The sequence below is a fragment of the Poecilia latipinna genome, unplaced genomic scaffold (genome assembly GCF_001443285.1).
Source record: "Poecilia latipinna isolate Pla-1442-1.1 unplaced genomic scaffold, P_latipinna-1.0 Scaffold3092, whole genome shotgun sequence".
NCBI lineage: Eukaryota > Metazoa > Chordata > Actinopteri > Cyprinodontiformes > Poeciliidae > Poecilia > Poecilia latipinna.
The window spans coordinates 31,090-50,202 of record NW_015115708.1 but is presented as its reverse complement, the minus strand read 5'-3'; the positions used below and the strand labels follow the sequence as shown (position 1 = coordinate 50,202).

At 38.6% G+C, this 19,113-nt stretch overlaps 1 protein-coding gene and 1 long non-coding RNA gene across 2 annotated transcripts in view; both read right to left on the bottom strand.

The window, feature by feature from the left end:
• The window catches only part of LOC106940102 (roundabout homolog 2-like), a gene marked incomplete at both ends in the record, with an annotated part of 56,104 nt that overhangs the window by 7,968 nt on the left and 29,023 nt on the right, over positions 1-19,113 (bottom strand). The window lies entirely within an intron of this gene.
• Positions 15,488-16,203, bottom strand: LOC106940101 (uncharacterized). Its single transcript, XR_001423000.1, has 2 exons — positions 15,901-16,203; positions 15,488-15,726 (listed from the first exon to the last, which is right to left on the bottom strand). It is a non-coding gene; the product is annotated as an uncharacterized LOC106940101 (long non-coding RNA).

The following is a 19,113-nucleotide window of genomic DNA, read 5'->3' as shown; positions in this document are numbered from 1 at the left end:
TACAGCAGACACATAAGAGAAAGACATAATTCACAACAAGAGAAATATCACACATAAAACGTCTAAATCCATCTACAGGCTAAGTAGCAAGTTCCTACAATTAAGATTAAACATTTCAAAATTAAAAGAACAAAAAATACATTGACATCTGACTTAGCTTTACTGGTCAAAGTTTTTAAGTTTGTAATGTATATGTTAAAAAAATCAGTAAAGAATTCACCAAAAAAAATAAAATAAAATAAAATCTTCATATTTCATACAACCACACAAGGTGACCTCTCCATTTTTTTTTGAGAAAAATCCCCACAGTTTATTACCTTCTAACTATAAACTAGTTTCCTTTAGTTTGAGTTTATTGAATGTAGTGTAATAAAAGAAAAAGCTAAATTATATACAAAGAAATAAATTTAAAACAACCTTCAATATTGCAAACAGAGCAGATGTAAAAGAGTCAAAAGACACATTTTCTATATAATTTATGTCCTCTGAAGCTTATCAAAAAAGGAAAAAACAAAACATGTACTGGTTAAGAATAATGATTGATGCTCATGTGATAAGTATGAGTTAAAAAAAAACAAAAAAAAACTTGCATGTAATCTCTGCTTTGGTAAATATAAGCAGCTTGTGGTCAGTGAAAATATTTATGAGCCGAGCCACGAGCCAGTGATGTTTTAAAGCCTTATATGCCAACATCAACTCAGGGGTATAAGAAGGTTCACTGTGGGCCTCAAACTGAAGGCTGTCCATAATAAAAGTACTGCAAAAAATGTTTCAGTGATAAGATTGAAAGAAATCAGTTGTTTCAATAAAATCACTAGTTTGGTTGAGTCTGTTTTTCTGACGAAACCTTGGAAAGGAAAAAGCAGAGCCTGTTCTTTTGCAAGCAGACACGGAATCAGGCCCTGGATTCCTGAAAATGCATTTGCAGTACGCTGCGTACAAATTTGAAAAGAAAGTACAAGTGACTAAGGGTATCAACTGGATCAAACAGTCCTTCATAAAGACCTGTGAAATAGCAGCAAGGCCTCTTTTAGGAGGCGCACATTTCAAAACATCTCAGTGATAGCAACAAATTTCAGAGACTTGTTCCAGCACAGTTATAGTACTTGTTTCAAAAAAAATAAATAAATAAATATATATATATGGAAACTCCTTCATTACTCTCTGCAAGGAATCCACACCAGTTGGAAGGAGGGCGACGACTATTTTATATAAAAAGAATAGCTCTCAAAGCCAAGCGTGGGTAAAATATAACACTATTCCATTTTTATCTCACATCTACACACTTTTTAGTTCATTAGAATTCCATTTTGAACACTTTTATCATTCCCAAGTCAACATTTTCATTTATCTAAGAATATCTGCATCTTATTTTCATTATTCCAACAGTACGTGTCAAACAATTACCGCACAAGCCAAGAGAACGCATCCTGACCAGATGTATGAGGTAGTTAAGGTGAAGTTAAAAGGAACAAATCTTCAAAGCTCCATAATGCTGTCAGAACTGCTAAACAAATATCTGTTTAAAAGCTGCCGCCGCTTTAAGTAGCTGCAGGAAAGACTGCACTGTACGCCGTCGTTGGGATTAGGTTTAAAAATAGAGATTGTACGTTGGATCCTGCAATAATTTGTAACTCCTTAGCATTAATAGCTTGTGACATGTTGTTTTTGCGCAAAGCCTTGCTGTAGGCCCGTTTTAAATAATAAAGAGCAGTGTGTGACATCAATCACAGCCGTAAAAATAAAATACTGATGCGTCTTACCTTTTCTCATCAAAGAGCTATGGGCTTCTGCATAAAAAAAATAAAAAATAAAAAATAAAAAAATAGCAGCAGACTGTCATTTCTGCTTTAACGTATGAGGAATTAATGAAAACTGGGAGAGATTAATTATATCTCACTGTAAGTGATAGTTTGTAAAACTCCGAGCAGCATAAACCTGCATGGTGCTCAGTCTGCCTTTTATCCTCATTAATGCCATAAATTGTTCTGTAGATATACCGTAGCATGAATTCCAAGTCCCCGAGGACACCTCGAGTGAAAAGGAAATCAGGAAGCAGCCAGTGGCCCTTTGGCCCAGCTGTCAATCACATCCCGCTGTAAACGAGTCTCAGTTGCAACACTACTTTGGCACAGACGTATGCCTGGTTGGCTGTCATGTTGTAGTGTACGCTTAGTGACCCATTCCATTGCAGGCAACGTTGCATCCGTCCAGGCACACAACAGCGTTGCTTGTCCCCGTGTTGACAATGCTTTTCTAAATCGTGTCCCGGGAGGCTTTAAAACTCAGACGTAAACAGGGGGAAAACTTGAAAACTAGATAATTGGGTACATGAAGTGTAAAGATACTGACAGAGAAGTAAGTGAAAACTAAAAAAAAAAAAAAAAATGTCATTTGAACATTTCTGATGAGCGCAGAGAGAAAACAGAGAGAAACTTATTTACGGATTTATTTGAAGTATGTGTCATAGACCGACACAATGTGGTGTAGATTTGTGGTTTTGAAGGAAAATAAAGTTTTTTTTCCCACATTTTTGACAAATACAGATCAGAAAAGTGTGGTGTGTATTTCTATTCAGCAGCTATGAACAAATTCAAACATTACAACTAAGTTTTTTTTTTTTTGGATATCTACAGAATTATTGTCCATTTTCTTTGAATGCATTTTAACAGATATTTCTACATGATCTCAGTTGGATGTGGGACAAGAGAAATGGTTTCCCTCAGCAGACTCTCCCATCTGTGCTCTGGAACTCCACAGCTCCTCTACAGTCAACATGGCCTCTTGGCGGTTGCTATGACTACAGCTGTCCCGTCATTAGGTGGATGGTCTCGATTTTCAGGTATTGTACATACTCGAGTTTTTACGTTGCAAAAAATGGACTATTGCAAATCCTTCTCAAACTGTGTAATTTTCCTTTCATATGAGTTAGTCTACCACAAGACATCTTATTAAAATACATAATGGTTTGTGGTTGTTATGTGACAAAATGTAAACGGGTTCAGTGTGTATATGCCTGCTGAAATACTAGCTTGTTTTTGCAAATGTGTATTTAGATTAAAATATTTCAGAAATTCTCTGACCAAATTATATTCATGGCAGTGCTTAGACATTACCAACTTTCACAACAATGTGAAATCACTACAATTTTGGGGTTTTATTTTGTTTCTAATAATAATTTGGTTGCTTTATGATGGAGTGTGCCGAATCATGTCCGTGTAAATTGGAAGTGAATTACTTGTTGCGTGCAATTTCTTCTTAATAGGCTGCTGTCAATTTAAAAGGCTGTGAAAGCGTGGTCAAATACATCAGCGCTGCTGGTAGTCTGGCAGTGATTTATTCAGTCCTGACAGTATGTATGAATGGCCGCCGTCCTACCGCCTTCCACGCTGTAGTGGCTGTTCCCTTTCCCCTGCCTGATCTCGCTAAGAGGCCCGTGCGGCGTTCTGTGGGTGGTGCGTACGATGGCATGTGAGACATGGGGTGGAGGTGCTGGTGTTCTAATCTGTTTTTCTCAAATGAGGAACCCCCGCAGAGGCAGCAGTAATGTGTAGTCTGTTGTCTGGTGGTAATTATTTCAGATGCTGTGCCTGCCACCGCTGCCTAATGCTGTTTGATTGAGTACTGCTCAATTATTCAAACAAGGCATTCAGGGGTCTCACCCATTTGCTAGTTACATTTATCAAATCAGAAGGAGAATAATTTGTAAATGGGTTTCATTTCATGGAACAATAGGTGGTAAAGGTACGTGACAAGGTGGCAGTCTGTGAAAACAAATAAGTATACAGAGACTCATTACGTGATCAGAAGAGGGGATATATACAGTAAAAAAATTGGAGACGTTTTGTGCAGCGTATCTCGCCGAGCATCCTTGAAGGAAGAAAAGAGACAATGAGGCATTTTTCTCTGTTACACAACTATATTTTACATGACTATCAATTTAAGTGATTACAAACTGAAGATTAGAGAAAGCAGAATGCAGACGTATGCTAGCATCTGTCATTATTGGAGATCTGAATTCTATATAAATAATACGCTGATAATCATGAAAGTAGTGCTGCTGTGAGCAACCTCTATGTGTAACCTCACATTTTTAAAAAGCAAAAATCTGAAAAATGTGGGGCACATTAACCATGATATATCTTACTGTGTATTGAAGGTTGTTCCGTTTAAAGTTGAATCTTGAGCTTGGTTTTCAGGCAATTAGGAAACATTTTGACAGACACATTTTGGACTAGTACTTATATCTATATGTTGCCCGGAGGACACATTTACACGCCTGTCTCTGGTTCTCTTATTGTGATGAAATAACATTAATAATTTAACATTTGCAACAAAGTCCGAAACTTTGAGTGGCCAAATCTGTGGCCTAGAAATTGCTGCTAAGAACCAGTTGTGCTCCTTCTCGTACCATCACCTCTTTGTAAAAACATTTGGCTAGACATTTTGTACAAAGAGCTGCAGGACGAATATTAACATTTTTTACCATATTTTTTGTCATGGCGTCTCTTGATTTCCTTTTCTTACATCATTTGTAGGTCAAAATTACAATTTGTCCCAAATTCATACAAAAGTGACATCCTCCTGCTGTGTTAACATGCAGTTTATTAACATGTGGACATGCAATTATATTTCCACTTTCCTGAAAAGGGACATTTCGTAATTTCACCACAGGTTCTGTATGCTCACCCGCTCTCAAAAGATGACTGGTTGTCATCTAAAAGCCAGATTTCCGCCGTTTCAATAAAAACAACGATGCTCCTGTAGATTCCATCATGTTCGAAATAATCCTTTTATGCTATTTCATAACGTACAACATGTAAGATGAAGAGTTTTAATAACAAATTCACTATAGTCATTCAGAAAGTAGGCATTATATTTCCTAGGGGAACCACTCAGACACACCATCAACAGTGTTAAGATGAACAATTATGATTATGAAGTCAAATTTCCATTTGCATAACATCAGGAGGTTTAATACCCACTGCATGCACCTGCTTCATAAGCAGTGAATGTTCTAGTTTGAATGGCATCCTGGGAAAGCCCCTCCTACTGCTGCTACCCCCCTTACAGACAAAGACAGGCAGACAAATACAGAGCGGCAGGAAACGCAAAAGTTAAAAACCTGAGTTGCTTATAGCTTAAGTTTTCAATATTTGTGATTGTAGTAATATGCTTCAGATAAATGCTAAATTTCGCTACAGCTGAGGTCTCTCTCAACGTTTCTGAGCTTTGCTCTGTGTGTGGGTAATAGAGAGAGGGGAAGCTTCAGTAAAACCTTAAAGTGGTGCAGCACACAGTCACCATCTTAGCTTCAGTTTGGCAAAAGAGCTAAAGAGTTGCATGGAGAGTGCTAAAAAATATCAAAGACCAACTATATTCACTTACATCATGAAAATGATATTTTACATCATGCAGCTGTGAGCACCTTGTAAGTGTAGCCTTCCATACTGCGGAGCAACCCGGTGGAGTGCTCTCTTTGCTCTTGTTTGAAAGGAGACATTTGGTTTCCACTGGATATATGGAGGAAAAAAAAAATATTCCACAAAGTACAGTGAACAAAAATGAATCTAAGCATGATCACATGTGCTTAGATTACAATGTTTCAACCTGGAATAATTTTTTCTGCGTAATTGGCTATTAACAGGTAACAAATCTTTCTCGTCCATATTGCCTATCCATTTTGCAAAATAGCATTTTCTTTTAAATTACTATTTGAGCTCGGTTACAAATAATGTAGCTTATAGTAAGTATAGCAAATATGTCTAATTGAATCTGTTTATCAATTAATCTGAAACAGGAAGACATTTGTTTAGTTCATTACACAAAGCAAGAAATAAACAAGGTGTGACGGACAGATGGCGTCGGGTGACAAAATAACAAAATTAACTCAGCCGGCAGTCTGTTTACTTTCTACAACACAAAGTCAAGTGTGCCTCGTTTATAGGTGTGTGTTGGTGGGCGAGTAAGCTAACAATCCACTGAGGGGATTTTTATAATTTCATGCTGTACAAACTCACACAAAGAGAATGGTTGTGGCAGAAGTGAAAACACCACTGAAGGCAAAAGGGAAATTGTTAATGAGTAGGGAGGGAAGATGAAGATGCAAACACCTTGTGAGTTTTCTGTGTGTAACAGATGGCTGTATTTCCATTTGGGAAACACAGATGCAGTGACGGAGTGCGGTGCCGCATGTAGATAAAGCTTGCATCATCTAGGAAACAAACAGAATTTTAAACTGCATTCAGGCTGCATATCAAACAGGAGCTCTGCTCAAAAATACAGTGCCTAGCGAAGGTATTCAGCCACTAAAGCTTTATAACATTTTTGTCTTGCAAACTGCTGTCAAATTTCAATGTATTTTTCTTATTTGATGTCCTGACACAAAATAGCACAGATACAGAAAATGGAAGGAAAATTATGTTTGGTTTCCAGGACTACGTTGAACCATAAACACATTTTAACTGAGGCGCTATTGATCAACATTACAATGACAACAATAATTATGATTAACTCTCAATATGCAAAGTTAAACATATGGTACAAAGGCTTGACATATATAGTGTTCTACCTGATACAGCATCCAAGCAATAGATTGTATTTGCGATATTACACACTACAAGTGTTGTAAAAGAGTCATCAGAGTAATACATGATATTAGTTTTCTTACACACAATAATTCTTTAAGTCTAATTTATTAAAATTGCAGGACATTGTGATTTATCAAATGGTACTATTTATGAATAAAATCCACAATAATCTGTGATATATTTTTATTAAATTGGGATAAGGGGAAGACTTAAATAAGTATTCACTTCTTATTCCTTTTCAAACAGAAAAGCAGTAATCATTTAATTTTTTGTTCTTGGTTATGTGTGCACATGTTTTCTCTTGTTCTACTGGTTATTTGTTTTCTTTGTTTTTTTTTAAAAACCCTGAAATAAATACAAAAAATAAAATTGCATCATCATGATACTTTGCACAGCTCTAATGGATTTCCTTTTATACATAAAAATCTGAAAAGGTGCCGTGTATTGGCATTCAGCATCGACATTCACACTGACAGGATGATTAACAAGAGCAATATTCAGTGAAGACCTTGCGACTCATTGCAACTCTGGAAGACCTGAAGATTCACAATTTAGGTGGGAGAATCAGGACAACAAATTGTTAAACACGCAAATCTGGCCTTTATCAAAAAACAGTTAAAGAAAAAAGCCCTTATTAAAAGAAAAAAACCTTCATAGTTCTTTTCCTGGGACATGTGTGCATGAAGGTGTTCTGTCTAGAGGAAATCAAACTTGGCCAATATGCAAACATGCAGAAAAAGATGTTGAAGACTTTTTCTGGAGGTGGCAGCATCATGATGTGTTGATGCTTTCAATCCATCTACACTGAATCAAAACTTTTTTTGAAGGAGTTTCTGCTCAGATCCTTTTGAAATGTGTGCAAATTTGAAAGGGACATGCACTCTAAGCAGCTTGCAGATATTTGCTGCAAAAAACTCAATGCGAAAAGCAGATTTTGTTAAAAAAAAACAAAAAAAAAACAAAAAAAAACAAAAGAATCTCTGATTGTAATGCCACAAAATGCGGAAAAAGGTTCAAGTGGTATGAATCCTTCACAACGGACTTGAGCCTGTTGTCATGAATTATGAACAAGTCAGTCGTGTGTGCAGTCAGTGGTCCTGTGTTGAAAAAAGCTTTAAAGCCAACAGATTTCTCGTGACAGGGATCTGCTAAATTGTGCTTTGGAGTTTGCTGAAGAATCTCTTTCAAGAACATAGCCTGTAGGGTGTGTGTCACTTTCTCAACAAGTCAAGGATGTTCCACATCTGTCACACACAGAAAATACATACGGACACATGCATGCATACAAACACGCACAGAAACAAATAGAAAACATCTGTATACATATATCGCAAGCTTTGCTGTGGACTGCAAACGCATCATCACCGTTCAGGACACAGGAACAGAAACCAAGACGGAAATGTTGACACACAGTCATGTGGGATAACATTTTCAGGGCGAAAGGGGCTATTTGCACCAGGGATTCTTTTCTTTTTCCCCTTCCTTGCATAAATGAACAACTTAACATGTCTGTGGCCTAAAAAAGTCATCAGCAATCAGTCAGGACTAAGATCAGCAGGGAGATGAGGAGCATTTACAGAATGTCCCCTGAGGGACATGCACTCTAAGCAGCTTGCTAGAGGCTAGAAGCCCAGTCCAGACTTACATTAGCCATTATATTTTTGTCTTCTCTACGGCAGTACAGAACACAACTGAATCAACTTTTTATGAATAATGTTATCCTGAACGGAGATGTGGAAACCTTAAGGTTGTTGGCATTCATTTATGGCTCTCTCACACTCCTGAGTGGTAAAACGTGGCATTAATGTGAAACAGCGCAGTCACTTACGGAGCAGATGTCATCAAATTTTAGAGCCAGAGAACCTTGAAGTCCCAAAATGAATTTCTGTCAGTTTTTTCTGGTATTCATCAGGGTGATAAATTACGCGGACAGTGATGAATTAGATCGCTGACTGCATTCCTGCTTTCACCAAAGATTATCATCGCAGGAGACCTTTGTAAAAGTAAACAGGTAATGCGGAGCGATTTCTCTTAACATACCAAAAACAATCTCTTTTCAAAAACGATTTTTGCCTCATGATTATGAAACAGTAGGTACCTTGGCATTAAGGCAAAAAGCAATGGTTTTTGTTTGTGAGCAAGAGAGGGTATTTTTTTTGCACTAAATATTTTACCATAGTTTATTACTTTTATTTGTCTTGCGTCAGCACAACATTGAGTTTCTTTTTTTTTTTCTAATGCTAAATGGGTGAAATCAAGAGTGCATCTTACTGCAGCTGCTGTGTGGCTGTCAGTAGTTTAACAGCAGATCCAACCACCGCTTGCATAGGTTCATCTCAAAGTGACTTTTTAAGGCCAAACAACATGCAATGAGAAACTAAAGAAAGGCTGATGCCAGTGTTGTGCAACCAGACCTTCACAAGTAAAAAAAAAATAAATAAAAAATCAAATTCATAAAGCATAAAAAGTCGTTTTTCCATTTGCTTCCATTCACTGTCTTACAAACCCACTAATTGTCGGACTAATAAACATCTGTTTGACAGAGTTGTCTGGGGGAAACGTATTGATTCACGTTTATGTACGAGATGGGGAATTTGATTTAGAAATTGTGGTACAAATAACACCATTAGGACAGAATTTGATGTTTTTAAATTACTGTTTTTGTCACAGGTCAGTCATTTCTAGTGTGGTGAATTAAAGACTAGGCTCAAATTGAAGGTGGCAACTTTGCCATTACTGGAGGGAAATGGAAATAAGCAACCTCCGGTGAAGCATAAGTCCAAACACGATTAAAAAGACAATTTAAAAAAATCATTATATACTGTATATTCTTTAAAACACCAGGTAACTAAACTCTCCCACTTGCTACCTAATGTTGCAGGCTGAGGGGTAAAAGTTTCACTTGTCTAATCCAGCATGTTTCCTAATGATTCAGATTGTATGTGAACCAGTTTTAGTCTCAGTTCATTGCCATTTTGACAACTGACACAAATGTAAAGAGCAGCGGAAGACCCGGCAGTCAAGGGTAGCCAAAATCAGCAGTCTCCCAAAGTATAAGCGGACAGCTTGCAAACCTAGCTCTGCTTTGCTTTGCTTTTTGGCATCATTAGTGTCAAAACCAATTAGAGTTAATGTGAAGGTTGGAAATAGAAGCATGTCCAAATGTGAGCTTGCCTGTGGCAACACGAAATTTTTGCAGAGTTTTTAGATGCAGTTTTACTTTCTGCTGCGATTTGAGCTCACATGAGCAGGAGTTCATGTCCCCCCACTATTTGCTAACAACGCCGAACAAAGGATTAAAAACATGCGGTTTACGCAGTTTTATTCATAAAGCCTCCCTTCATGGCAAGTGTGCACATGAATTCACACTTTTCTGTATGTTCGTACCGCATTAGTTATGCATGCTTTGGCCTTTGAGTTAGAAGCCAGTCAGCCACTACGAAGAGTTAAACACTCCACCATTGTCATGTTTAATTAACCTCCATTCTCCTGTCGTGTAATGTAAATTGAAGTTGTGGATGGCATGGGCTGGATCTGCCCTCCTTTGGCTTCTCCACATCGCTGCTGTGCCTTTGACTCGCCTCGCCTCTAGTTACTGTAACAGCATTCCCTCAGACCACATCTGCACATCCATAATTAATAACCACAGTCTGCATCCATCTCTTCCCAAGAACACACTGCTGCATCTCCCACACTCACCTATGCAATTTTTTTCTTCTTCTCTTGACTCTCAGCCTCAGTGTCATCGTTATATACGCTGGAAAATCCAGATGTTTTTATTTGCGTTACCATTAACGTAACATTTGCTCAAAGATTTAAGGTAGGTTAATTTGTCTTCCCATTATTTTCTTCTGTTCTATTATCCTAGCTTTATTTATTTTCTTCCGGTTTTCACGGCTATTAAAGAAATCTTTAAAATTATGTGCCTGGGAGGCACCGATGCCCTGTGTTCATAAACCGAGATGCTGCTCATGCAGTTATTTGAGGAGTAAACGAGAGGAGGGGCGGGGGGTAGCAGATGAAAGCAAAATATAGAAAAGGTCGATAACATTATTTTTCTCTCAGTCCGTGGATATCGTAGACCCTTACAGCAATATTGTCGAGATGCACAACATGAGCTGGAAAATGAGTCAGGGATCAGAATCCAGCATTTTATCCGCCTTGCTTCACTAAAGCAGCAGTCACCAAGGGAAAGAGCTTTCTTGCAGGCTCTCTTCTTTTCTGACTGCAAGCAGGGGCTGTCGCTGTGTTTTCACAGTCATGGAAAACATCAAAATAATATCTAATAGTGTTCCCTCGCAGTTCTGTAAATGATTCATAGTCAAAGCTGGCATTTTTGCACACTTCTCTTTGAAAGACGCTGTCAGGATTTTTTGACACGTTCTATATCTTCTTCTGCTTTGATTCCGTCTTCGTGGATGCAAGAGACGGTAAAAACCGCCAGGGATAATCTGTACATCTGCACAATCTAACAGGATCAAACAGAACTCATCATGGCCACTGGAGATGGTTGCCGAGCTGTGTTTACCGCGGCATCCTGGCTTTATCCCTCTGTGCACGGACGCATACAGATGGGCCTCAATATGTACTTGTTTGGACAGCATATAAATATGTGCAAATGTATTTGAATGAATACCTGGAGCTACGAAGCAACTGTTGGCATTCGGCACAAAAAGAAACTAATTAATATGGTAATGCCGTGTTAGCACGTTAACCGATAATACACGGGAGGTATTTTTGCTTTGATTTCGATGATTGGCTGAAGAACTTTGAACAGAAAAAAGGAGGTACAGAGATCAAATATGGGATTCATGTAGTAGCTTCATGTGAGCTGACAACAGGGGGATGCGTGGTACACATGCTAGTCCCCCATGACACCCAACTAAGAACTCACATTTCAGGGCAACTGGATGCTCCACCTTACTTACTTCACAGTGTAAAGACACATTTTAACGGTAAAGCGGGGGTCTCAAATTGAGAAAAGTCTTTTAATTTCACAAAAGCTACCAATAGTACAGATGTCCTAATTAGATCCCAGGTATTGGCTGAAGCCTGATGAAAACGTTTTTTTTTTTAATTGGTAATGGGAGCTTCTGATCCCTGTTGTTGGTCTATTGTCTGTGTCTTGTGACATGGTATGAATTCAGAGGTCCCCATTAGGGCAGCACAGAGAGCAGCTACACTACCTGTCATTAAAGCTTTTAATGTTAAGGGCAAAAGTCTTGGTGACCGTTAGTGGTAGTGGTTATTTTACAACACTAAATTCTTCTTTATCTTTGTGAGTTCATAGTTAACTAGAAGGGTACTGAAATATGCTACTAAATCATCATCTGTCTCCATCAAAATGAAGTTAGCCTGCCACTGCCACACAAGGTGTTTCATGTTATGGACAAACAGCATGTTTCAGATACTGATGAGATTTTTTTATTTTTTTACACCGAACACTCTTTCTTTTGTCTTCTGTTTATTAGTTTTCCATTTGCTTAGCACTAACGGCACCAAAGGCACGACAGAGAGCGAGTAAAGAAGTGTCCCAAAGTCTGAATAAACCTCTCATAGACCTCTACAAATCCTTAAAAACTATTGATTCAAACCACTTTAAAAGATTAAAAGAAAGTCTGGCATCTTAGTAGGAAAGTATAAAGAAATTAAAGGTGGTTTGTAATTTGCTTTGCAATAAGCTCTTACTATATGCCACCCCCAGCCTCCAACATCAATGATCCAATGAGCAGTTTAGGAGATTATTCACCCCAAATCTATGTTAATCACATCTATGCCTACTCTCTTATATGCTTAAGGGCAACGAGGATGTATCCTCTATGTACACAGGGATCCATTGGAAGGGAGCAGCTAATACTTACAGACCTGCTGCCTCAGAAACATTTCCAAGATCTGTTTCCTTTGCTTCCATCACATTCATAGATTAGAATCTAACAAGAGAAAAAACATTTTCTAATCTCCAGGTATGACATAGTACCTCTACATAAAAACGAAACAAAACAAAATTCCAACTATCTAGACAAAATGTTTGTCTCAAGTTAGCTTCTCTCAATATTCCTTCGTCAATCTTCTTTTTTGTTTGTCCCCCTCTGCATTTATAATTTACATTCTGTTGAAACAAAGGAGGCGGCTGCTTCCAAGCATTCTGCCAGCTCTGTTTATCCACTAACACTATATAAGTCCCGTTCGCCACGCACTTCCAAATCAGTCCCAAGTGCCTATCCACCAACGTTCTCCCCATCAACAAATGTACACAGTGCTTTTCAAAACCAGTCTAACGGAAAGGTCTTAATTCGAACACACGCGGATATTCAAACATTGCTGCTCATTATTTGAGCAGGGTGTGTGGTTGCGCTGCTTGACAAAATAACTGTAAATACTGACATGGCTAATCTCAGCACAGCTGTTAGTATTAGGTCCTTTAATCCTGGTCCAGATCGGTGATGTGCTCACATTGGCTTGGGGACAGATGAGCAACAGCCACCAGGCTGCCAACTGGGCTAAAGGCAGCAGACGGACGCTCACTTTCAGACATGATAAGCTGTGAATCTGTGAGTCGTGGAGCGCAGCTTCCAACCGCGCAGTTTTAGTCAAACATCAGCAGCATTTTGACTAAATATTACTGGCTCTACTGAAACTTCACATAAAAACACTAAAATTCCTTTATATTCCAGAAATAATGGGGGTTAAAAAGGGTAGATGACACAAATACTAACATTTTTGCATTGTTTTTTTTAACGAGACTGAAATAAAATAATGGTTGGTACTGACTAATAAATCAAGGTGGGTATTATTAGATGGCAAAGCATTAAAACATGTTGACAATCTGCCAAAGAAGAAAGACTGTGGCATTGCAGAAGTTAGTATTTTTACGGTTTTGCCTTTTCCGTGACGGGTAATATTGATAATATGATTTATGCTGAGGTTGAACTAGAAACCGTGATAAATTTCCATACAATACTTAACCTTCATTTTTTTTGTTTATAGTTGCAGTAAATCAAATAGAATAGAGTGTGATTCTATGTGCCTCATAGCAGTTGGGAGAATTGCACAAATTGATAATAATCTGTTCAGAGGCGTTCTTTTAAGCTAAACCCTAAATGTTTTCTTGAAAACCAGTGAATAAGGAAACATTTGGAATGTGATTTTACATCTGATTTCCCCATCGTGTACTGTCACTAAGTCAGAGTAATTATGTTGCAAGTCAAAAAAAACAGTATATGCAAGTGCAATTTTAAACACAAAAAGTAATTTTATTTGCACTTATACAGTCTTAAGTGACAACAAATAAAAAGCAAGCTTTCCTGCTGATCTCTATTAACAACTGAGAAAATTCTTTCAAGGCTGACAGATGAAGCGAAGCACCCCGTCAGTAAACACATGCAACATACGAGGGGAACCGGCACTGTTAACTCAGATGTTCAAAATATAAAGACGGATCACATCCATTTGATTTTTTTTTCTCTTTCCAATGTTTTATCTGATTTCATCAAATCATGTTTGTTGATGGTTTCGTAATCTGTCAGTCAGTCCTCTAATGGACAAGCGATCATTCATCCCGGAGTGCTCCCCTCTGATGATTTATGGGGCACCGCAGAGTGATGGGACTCTTCCTTCAGGCTGTGTAATAAGCCCTTAAATCACAGTGAAAATGACTGCTGTGAGAGGCTGATGCTGCACTATGAAGTGCTGCACTTCTCTGCCGCTGACATGCTGGAGCCGGTCTGCACCGACTCCTCCGTCTGATCTGCATACAGCGCCGTGTGCCAAGCCCGATCGTCTGCGGTCAGATGTAAAAAAGGGAGAGGAATAGACGAGACGGCAACTGTGTCACGTATCAGAAAGCAGAAAGGTCGTGAGTGTAAGAAATGAAATGAATGACTGACAGATGGAAGCATGGACATAGATGCCAAGCCATATTCTCTTGCTAGGAGGCGTAAGGAAACTGACAATCCTGTCTCCTCTGGAAAGGAGAAAAAAAAAAAAAATCAAACAACAACCCCCCACAGCATGTAAACAGACTACTCTGTTGACAGCCTGGCCATTTTTTGATCCACATAAAACTGGAATCCAGAATGAATTTTCATGAACCACTGTACCAAGATGAAGGCACCAAAATTGACTCCAATAATAGAATCATTCCCATTGTTAGGTTATGGTAAAAATCCATTAAAATTGAAATTCAAACAGCGAAAAATAACTCTACAAATGCCCAAACCAATGAGAGATTTTCTTCTCCCCCTCAACGTAAGCTTGCAGGTGCTTTGAAATGGACTAGAACGTGAGAAAATGTTCTCTTCTAATTACGATGCCCTGCTGTGAATTTTCTCCTCTAATTACGGTGTCCTTCTGTGATCGTCTTCGATGTTTTCTTTGAAGCCGGAGCACGCGGACCAGGTGTGGAGAAGATGTCAAAAATAAAAAAAACAAAAAAAAAGAAAGAAAAGGAACGAATGAAAAGGAGGTCAATCAATACAAGATGGCTTTCCTCTAGTTAATAAAGTTGTATTCAGTCTGTGCTCCCAACAGCTCCAAAGGCCGCACTTATGATTGTTAAGTTGCTCCAATTACTTGGTGGCAGAGACTTCTGTGCAAAGCCTCATTAACCCCTGGCTTTGGTAAAAAAACAGAAAACAGTCGGGTGTTTTCTCTCAGGGAATGTAATTGATGGGACACCACAAAACAACACACCCACTGGAGCATCCAGTCCCTCAGCAAATTATTGCTTCGCTTACAGCCCAGAGTACACCTGGCTTTGATTTTCATTTTCTGTACCTCAGTGTAACGTATAATATGCTGCAATCGGGTTCTGTGTATGACAAATGTTACTTGTTTCAATGGTAATAATTGGGTATCACAAATCACACTGTGTGATGTGAAAGCAAATGGCATTTTTTATTTGACATTGTGTAGCTAGATCTGATAAAGGAATACATGTTTAACTTCAAGTGTGCTAAGGAGACTGATATCTCAGAGGTTTTTGTGCATTCCATCAACAGTCCAAACTTTTGTGGGTCAAATGACTAATAGTCTCAGTTGTTTTGTTGGTCCATTTTATGTTTTGCCAATGAAATACCATCAAGATGTGTGCAATAAGACCTGGGTTGAGCCTGAAGCCGACTACTCCAAAGGTTTTCTGGAGAGGAAATTCCAAAGACAACATAAAATTTCTTGTCAGATTAAAGTTCTGTAATAAATACACAACCGAGAGCCTCCCATTATAGATCACTTTGTCCTTCCACATTATACAAGATTATACTTGAGTATAGGCACACTGTCTGCGTTCACCGATTGTATAATATGAGTTTACCAATTGTACACAATCCTTGTGACGAAGTCCTTCATTTCCCACGAATCAAGTGATTAATAGTAAGTTTGTTGAGCTCGTTGCTTCTTCTCCACCAGGTCAGCCACCGTACACCTGGTAGAGTTATACACTACTACTCTTAACCTCATCAGCTTTGTGTCACGTCCAAAACAGTTTGATGTGAACACTGTTTCCTGCCAAGCTGTTGACATAGACAGAGTATGCATATGATTTTTCACGCATGAACAACTTTGTAACTACAAAAAGTCCAAAACATGCACAATTCTATAGTTACCCTTCTGACAATTTTCAGTTTGACTTATTTAAAAAAGCTAAAATCTGCAAAAACTGAGTTATTCAAATCATATTTTCTGTTGTCCTACTCGTTTTGAAAAGTGGTCAAGAAACCCAAAGTTGTGGATAACTATTTTTTTTTTAATTATAAAGGTAAAGTACACATAAATTCTGCAATATTTATTTTTTGCTTCTGTTATTTTAATCGCAATGGTCATTTAAAAAAAATAAATAAATAAAAAATTGTGACTTTTCCTATCATATTATAGGCTGGCATTTTCTTGTCAATAAATGTGGAAGGCTTTCTATATCCTGTAAAAGATATAAACCTAACGTGCCTTTTGGAAAATAAATTTTATTCATATCCATCCACTGGGTTTTATTTTTGGAAAAGTTGGGGTGCAAGCAAATAGGTTCTTACACGATCTTCAATATCTGAAGTCACATCTCAGGCTGTGCAGGCTTAATGGGATGAATCCTCAAGGAATCTTCTTTTTCATGTTTCTCTCGTGCAGCACTTCTGGCTCAACAAATGCTAAAAATATGACAGTCAGAAAAGTGAGCGAAATTCACATACCCTTAGAAAAAAACTTAAAGCCTATAATTTATCCTGTAAGTGCAAGTATCATCTGTCAGAGCATTCAAGAGCTGGAGGAATCTCATCCACCTCTTCAGCTATTTGGTATTAATAATTCCCCCCCTAAACCCTCCTACCACCATACCTCCTATCCTGGGAGATGGCCTGCAAGGCATAATCACCTCTGATAACAAGGCTATCGCAGCAGGACTTCCATTCCTCTTTTTTTTGGGGGGGGGGAGAGAGTTGGGAGGGTTACCTTTTTTTAAAAGAAGTAATACTTATTCCCACTACAATATTTTCAATTAGCTGATTTGTCATACTGCGGAAGCTGTCCGAGATATTTCCAAGCAAACAGCCTGCCTTTGTGTCCTTATCATTTAATTGATCAGTGGAATGATGTGTAGTAATGAATCGTTTCTGAGTAAATTTATAAATGACAGAGCGTGGCATGTGGTAACAACTTCATTAGCCGGGGTTCGAGGTTTTATCAGAATTAAATGTTCATTACGGTGCTACCTTGGTCCCACAATGGTATCTGCGAGCAATCGGAATTAGAGCAATAATTCATTTAAATGAACATATTTTATTGCAACCAGTCACAGCCAGACAAATCCTACCAGAGATAGTGTGTACTCTTACTCCTTTGTTTAGGCAGCGAGCATGAATTAGTAATAAGCCCGGTGATCCCCTTGCAGCTAAATAGGTTAGGAAAGAGTCTATGCTGATGCATAAAGGAATATGGTGGCTGTAAAAGACAGAGAGAAACTGAAATAAAAACAGAATCCAATACAGCGGGATGCAGAGAGGGACTTTGCTGGGGAGAGGTGGCTGTGTTTTTAAAAAACTTGGTGGGTGTGCTGTTGAGCACTACATGGCTGACTTGAGCTGCGGCGCAACTGGCTGTGGCTCGCTTTGAAAAAATCCCCCCCTCCACCCACAGAGAGTTTCCAAACTGTCACATGCCACTGAACCACAGTAAACAACAAGCGCGCGTGGGTACACACACGCACACACGCTCTCACACACCAGGTCTAGCCATTTTCATTAACAGAACCACTGGCACACTCAGCCCAGCTGGTTTCCGAATCGACACGGGAGCTGCACATCTGGTGTCAGTGCTCCGTTAGCAGGGAGGCCATCTGGTTGAGCGGAGGGAGGGAGGAGACAGGAACAAGTCCAAAGAGATTCTCATTGATAGGACTCTCATTGATATCAACGTATACACATAAAAATGGATTTGTTTGTCAGATGCACTTGCAGCATAGACTCTGTGTGCATTAGTCCTCTTTCGAGTAAGAGGATTAGATGTCAAAGTCAGGTTTTTTATTTTTTATTTTTTTTCCTCTGAGCATTTGCAGCTAATGGCAATGAACAGACAGTATATTTAATGGCTCTGACTCCGACTCAGCAAAACACACATCATCGCAACATGAATATTTCTCCATTTGTATCCCTCGGCTTCCTATTATAATACAGGATACAGCGGCATTAATAATCTTAAGTGTCTCTGTGTGACACTACGGTACATTTTAACTCGTCTGATTTACTTTAATATTGCCTAACAGTCTGCTTCTGTCAAATAACTGTCTGTTGGTAGTACCCTATATCTGCTCATTTCTTTCCAGCAAACTGCAGTATACTTCAGCAGATAGTTGCAACTAAATTGATTGAATAATTAACTTAAATAATTAAGTTACAGCCGCAAGTCTACTGAGACATGTCCGTACCAGCTTTGCACATTTAAAGCTGGAATTTATGTCCATTCCTCTTTGCAAAATAGCCTGAATTCAGTCATATTGGCTCAAGAATGTCAAATAGTTTCAGGTCATTCAGTGTTTTGTTTTTGTTTTTTCTTCTTTTCAGGATTGTTCTTTTTCAGCTCCATCCATCTTCTTATAGCCCCTGATGAGGTCGGATGCCTCCTTGGAGGAAAGAACCTGCTGCAAATACTATCATTTAAATGTTAAAAAAACTTAGAAAAGCTCAAGGGGTGTGCATAGCCACCTTTTGTTGCTAGGGATGAACAAAATACAGAGGACTCATGAGCATGTCCATAAGGTCCAGCAGCTGCACAAATCCATTGCTACCCCTTATTACAAGAATACCTCTTCCATGAAATTGCTTGTAAATTATTATTGACCACAGTGTGACCCTGAGTGTATTTAAGCCATGTGGCATTTAGCTGTTTATTTACCTACATTTGTATCACAGTGAGGCAAAAGGTCATGGAATGACCACTGAAGCCCTTGGACCCACCGGCAGTAATACACTTAAACCTATTGTGAAATCACAAAACATATCTGTTAAACCCCCAGACACACACACACACACACACACACACA